The sequence below is a fragment of the Phalangium opilio genome, unplaced genomic scaffold (assembly GCF_054372755.1).
Source record: "Phalangium opilio isolate 3A_F unplaced genomic scaffold, DU_Popi_V2 ptg000009l_1, whole genome shotgun sequence".
NCBI classification, from domain to species: domain Eukaryota; kingdom Metazoa; phylum Arthropoda; class Arachnida; order Opiliones; family Phalangiidae; genus Phalangium; species Phalangium opilio.
The window spans coordinates 6,720,862-6,727,631 of record NW_028324146.1 but is presented as its reverse complement, the minus strand read 5'-3'; positions in this window follow the sequence as shown (position 1 = coordinate 6,727,631).

The following is a 6,770-nucleotide window of genomic DNA, read 5'->3' as shown; positions in this document are numbered from 1 at the left end:
CGAGTTCTACGGTACCCGGACGAAACCACGAGATCTACGGTACCCGGACGAAACCACGAGATCTACGGTATTCAGATCAAACTACTCGATATACAATATCCAGATTGCACTACGTACAACTGTCAAGATCAACAGTGGGCTTGGGAACCCAGTAAAAGAAACCCCTATTTGGCTTGGGAACCTAGAATAAGAAACCCATATAAGGCTTGAGATCCTTGAGAAAGACACCCTTTTTAAGTTTCAGATACTAGAAACGGTACCCGGACGAAACCACGAGATCTACGGTACCCGGACGAAACCACGAGATCTACGGTACCCGGACGAAACCAAGAGATCTACGGTACCCGGACGAAACCACGAGATCTACGGTACCCGGACGAAACCACGAGATCTACGGTACCCGGACGAAACCACGAGATCTACGGTACCCGGACGAAACCACGAGATCTACGGTACCCGGACGAAACCACGAGATCTACGGTACCCGGACGAAACCACGAGATCTACGGTACCCGGACGAAACCACGAGATCTACGGTACCCGGACGAAACCACGAGATCTACGGTACCCGGACGAAACCACGAGTTCTACGGTACCCGGACGAAACCACGAGTTCTACGGTACCCGGACGAAACCACGAGTTCTACGGTACCCGGACGAAACCACGAGATCTACGGTACCCGGACGAGACCACGAGATCTACGGTACCCGGACGAAACCACGAGATCTACGGTACCCGGACGAAACCACGAGATCTACGGTACCCGGACGAAACCACGAGATCTACGGTACCCGGACGAAACCACGAGATCTACGGTACCCGGACGAAACCACGAGATCTACGGTACCCGGACGAAACCACGAGATCTACGGTACCCGGACGAAACCACGAGATCTACGGTACCCGGACGAAACCACGAGATCTACGGTACCCGGACGAAACCACGAGATCTACGGTACCCGGACGAAACCACGAGTTCTACGGTACCCGGACGAAACCACGAGATCTACGGTACCCGGACGAAACCACGAGATCTATGGTACCCGGACGAAACCACGAGATCTACGTTACCCGGACGAAACCACGAGTTCTACGGTACCCGGACGAAACCACGAGTTCTACGGTACCCGGACGAAACCACGAGTTCTACGGTACCCGGACGAAACCACGAGTTCTACGGTACCCGGACGAAACCACGAGTTCTACGGTACCCGTACGAAACCACGAGATCTACGGTACCCGGACGAAACCACGAGATCTACGGTACCCGGACGAAACCACGAGATCTACGGTACCCGGACGAAACCACGAGATCTACGGTACCCGGACGAAACCACGAGATCTACGGTACCCGGACGAAACCACGAGATCTACGGTACCCGGACGAAACCACGAGATCTACGGTACCCGGACGAAACCACGAGATCTACGGTACCCGGACGAAACCACGAGATCTACGGTACCCGGACGAAACCACGAGATCTACGGTACCCGGACGAAACCACGAGTTCTACGGTACCCGGACGAAACCACGAGTTCTACGGTACCCGGACGAAACCACGAGTTCTACGGTACCCGGACGAAACCACGAGATCTACGGTACCCGGACGAAACCACGAGATCTACGGTACCCGGACGAAACCACGAGATCTACGGTACCCGGACGAAACCACGAGATCTACGGTACCCGGACGAAACCACGAGATCTACGGTACCCGGACGAAACCACGAGATCTACGGTACCCGGACGAAACCACGAGATCTACGGTACCCGGACGAAACCACGAGATCTACGGTACCCGGACGAAACCACGAGATCTACGGTACCCGGACGAAACCACGAGATCTACGGTACCCGGACGAAACCACGAGTTCTACGGTACCCGGACGAAACCACGAGATCTACGGTACCCGGACGAAACCACGAGATCTACGGTACCCGGACGAAACCACGAGATCTACGTTACCCGGACGAAACCACGAGTTCTACGGTACCCGGACGAAACCACGAGTTCTACGGTACCCGGACGAAACCACGAGTTCTACGGTACCCGGACGAAACCACGAGTTCTACGGTACCCGGACGAAACCACGAGTTCTACGGTACCCGGACGAAACCACGAGTTCTACGGTACCCGGACGAAACCACGAGATCTACGGTACCCGGACGAAACCACGAGATCTACGGTACCCGGACGAAACCACGAGATCTACGGTACCCGGACGAAACCACGAGATCTACGGTACCCGGACGAAACCACGAGATCTACGGTACCCGGACGATACTACGAGATCTACGGTATCCAGATCAAACTACTCGATATACAATATCCAGATTGCACTACGTACAACTGTCAAGATCAACAGTGGACTTGGGAACCCAGTAAAAGAAACCCCTATTTGGCTTGGGAACCTAGAATAAGAAACCCATATAAGGCTTGAGATCCTTGAGAAAGACACCCTTTTTAAGTTTCAGATACTAGAAACGGTACCCGGACGAAACCACGAGATCTACGGTACCCGGACAAAACCACGAGTTCTACGGTACCCGGACGAAACCACGAGATCTACGGTACCCGGACGAAACCACGAGATCTACGGTACCCGGACGAAACCACGAGATCTACGGTACCCGGACGAAACCACGAGATCTACGGTACCCGGACGAAACCACGAGATCTACGGTACCCGGACGAAACCACGAGTTCTAAGGTACCCGGACGAAACCACGAGTTCTACGGTACCCGGACGAAACCACGAGATCTACGGTACCCGGACGAAACCACGAGTTCTACGGTACCCGGACGAAACCACGAGATCTACGGTACCCGGACGAAACCACGAGATCTACGGTACCCGGACGAAACCACGAGATCTACGGTACCCGGACGAAACCACGAGTTCTAAGGTACCCGGACGAAACCACGAGTTCTACGGTACCCGGACGAAACCACGAGATCTACGGTACCCGGACGAAACCACGAGATCTACGGTACCCGGACGAAACCACGAGATCTACGGTACCCGGACGAAACCACGAGATCTACGGTACCCGGACGAAACCACGAGATCTACGGTACCCGGACGAAACCACGAGATCTACGGTACCCGGACGAAACCACGAGATCTACGGTATTCAGATCAAACTACTCGATATACAATATCCAGATTGCACTACGTACAACTGTCAAGATCAACAGTGGGCTTGGGAACCCAGTAAAAGAAACCCCTATTTGGCTTGGGAACCTAGAATAAGAAACCCATATAAGGCTTGAGATCCTTGAGAAAGACACCCTTTTTAAGTTTCAGATACTAGAAACGGTACCCGGACGAAACCACGAGATCTACGGTACCCGGACGAAACCACGAGATCTACGGTACCCGGACGAAACCACGAGATCTACGGTACCCGGACGAAACCACGAGATCTACGGTACCCGGACGAAACCACGAGATCTACGGTACCCGGACGAAACCACGAGATCTACGGTACCCGGACGAAACCACGAGATCTACGTTACCCGGACGAAGTCACGAGTTCTACGGTACCCGGACGAAACCACGAGTTCTACGGTACCCGGACGAAACCACGAGTTCTACGGTACCCGGACGAAACCACGAGTTCTACGGTACCCGGACGAAACCACGAGTTCTACGGTACCCGGACGAAACCACGAGTTCTACGGTACCCGGACGAAACCACGAGATCTACGGTACCCGGACGAAACCACGAGATCTACGGTACCCGGACGAAACCACGAGATCTACGGTACCCGGACGAAACCACGAGATCTACGGTACCCGGACGAAACCACGAGATCTACGGTACCCGGACGAAACCACGAGATCTACGGTACCCGGACGAAACCACGAGATCTACGGTACCCGGACGAAACCACGAGATCTACGGTACCCGGACGAAACCACGAGATCTACGGTACCCGGACGAAACCACGAGATCTACGGTACCCGGACGAAACCACGAGATCTACGGTACCCGGACGAAACCACGAGTTCTACGGTACCCGGACGAAACCACGAGATCTACGGTACCCGGACGAAACCACGAGATCTACGGTACCCGGACGAAACCACGAGATCTACGTTACCCGGACGAAACCACGAGTTCTACGGTACCCGGACGAAACCACGAGTTCTACGGTACCCGGACGAAACCACGAGTTCTACGGTACCCGGACGAAACCACGAGTTCTACGGTACCCGGACGAAACCACGAGTTCTACGGTACCCGGACGAAACCACGAGTTCTACGGTACCCGGACGAAACCACGAGATCTACGGTACCCGGACGAAACCACGAGATCTACGGTACCCGGACGAAACCACGAGATCTACGGTACCCGGACGAAACCACGAGATCTACGGTACCCGGACGAAACCACGAGATCTACGGTACCCGGACGATACTACGAGATCTACGGTATCCAGATCAAACTACTCGATATACAATATCCAGATTGCACTACGTACAACTGTCAAGATCAACAGTGGACTTGGGAACCCAGTAAAAGAAACCCCTATTTGGCTTGGGAACCTAGAATAAGAAACCCATATAAGGCTTGAGATCCTTGAGAAAGACACCCTTTTTAAGTTTCAGATACTAGAAACGGTACCCGGACGAAACCACGAGATCTACGGTACCCGGACAAAACCACGAGTTCTACGGTACCCGGACGAAACCACGAGATCTACGGTACCCGGACGAAACCACGAGATCTACGGTACCCGGACGAAACCACGAGATCTACGGTACCCGGACGAAACCACGAGATCTACGGTACCCGGACGAAACCACGAGATCTACGGTACCCGGACGAAACCACGAGTTCTAAGGTACCCGGACGAAACCACGAGTTCTACGGTACCCGGACGAAACCACGAGATCTACGGTACCCGGACGAAACCACGAGTTCTACGGTACCCGGACGAAACCACGAGATCTACGGTACCCGGACGAAACCACGAGATCTACGGTACCCGGACGAAACCACGAGATCTACGGTACCCGGACGAAACCACGAGTTCTAAGGTACCCGGACGAAACCACGAGTTCTACGGTACCCGGACGAAACCACGAGATCTACGGTACCCGGACGAAACCACGAGATCTACGGTACCCGGACGAAACCACGAGATCTACGGTACCCGGACGAAACCACGAGATCTACGGTACCCGGACGAAACCACGAGATCTACGGTACCCGGACGAAACCACGAGATCTACGGTACCCGGACGAAACCACGAGATCTACGGTATTCAGATCAAACTACTCGATATACAATATCCAGATTGCACTACGTACAACTGTCAAGATCAACAGTGGGCTTGGGAACCCAGTAAAAGAAACCCCTATTTGGCTTGGGAACCTAGAATAAGAAACCCATATAAGGCTTGAGATCCTTGAGAAAGACACCCTTTTTAAGTTTCAGATACTAGAAACGGTACCCGGACGAAACCACGAGATCTACGGTACCCGGACGAAACCACGAGATCTACGGTACCCGGACGAAACCACGAGATCTACGGTACCCGGACGAAACCACGAGATCTACGGTACCCGGACGAAACCACGAGATCTACGGTACCCGGACGAAACCACGAGATCTACGGTACCCGGACGAAACCACGAGATCTACGTTACCCGGACGAAGTCACGAGTTCTACGGTACCCGGACGAAACCACGAGTTCTACGGTACCCGGACGAAACCACGAGTTCTACGGTACCCGGACGAAACCACGAGTTCTACGGTACCCGGACGAAACCACGAGTTCTACGGTACCCGGACGAAACCACGAGTTCTACGGTACCCGGACGAAACCACGAGATCTACGGTACCCGGACGAAACCACGAGATCTACGGTACCCGGACGATACTACGAGATCTACGGTATCCAGATCAAACTACTCGATATACAATATCCAGATTGCACTACGTACAACTGTCAAGATCAACAGTGGACTTGGGAACCCAGTAAAAGAAACCCCTATTTGGCTTGGGAACCTAGAATAAGAAACCCATATAAGGCTTGAGATCCTTGAGAAAGACACCCTTTTTAAGTTTCAGATACTAGAAACGGTACCCGGACGAAACCACGAGATCTACGGTACCCGGACAAAACCACGAGTTCTACGGTACCCGGACGAAACCACGAGATCTACGGTACCCGGACGAAACCACGAGATCTACGGTACCCGGACGAAACCACGAGATCTACGGTACCCGGACGAAACCACGAGATCTACGGTACCCGGACGAAACCACGAGATCTACGGTACCCGGACGAAACCACGAGTTCTAAGGTACCCGGACGAAACCACGAGTTCTACGGTACCCGGACGAAACCACGAGATCTACGGTACCCGGACGAAACCACGAGTTCTACGGTACCCGGACGAAACCACGAGATCTACGGTACCCGGACGAAACCACGAGATCTACGGTACCCGGACGAAACCACGAGATCTACGGTACCCGGACGAAACCACGAGTTCTAAGGTACCCGGACGAAACCACGAGTTCTACGGTACCCGGACGAAACCACGAGATCTACGGTACCCGGACGAAACCACGAGATCTACGGTACCCGGACGAAACCACGAGATCTACGGTACCCGGACGAAACCACGAGATCTACGGTACCCGGACGAAACCACGAGATCTACGGTACCCGGACGAAACCACGAGATCTACGGTATTCAGATCAAACTACTCGATATACAATATCCAGATTGCACTACGTACAAC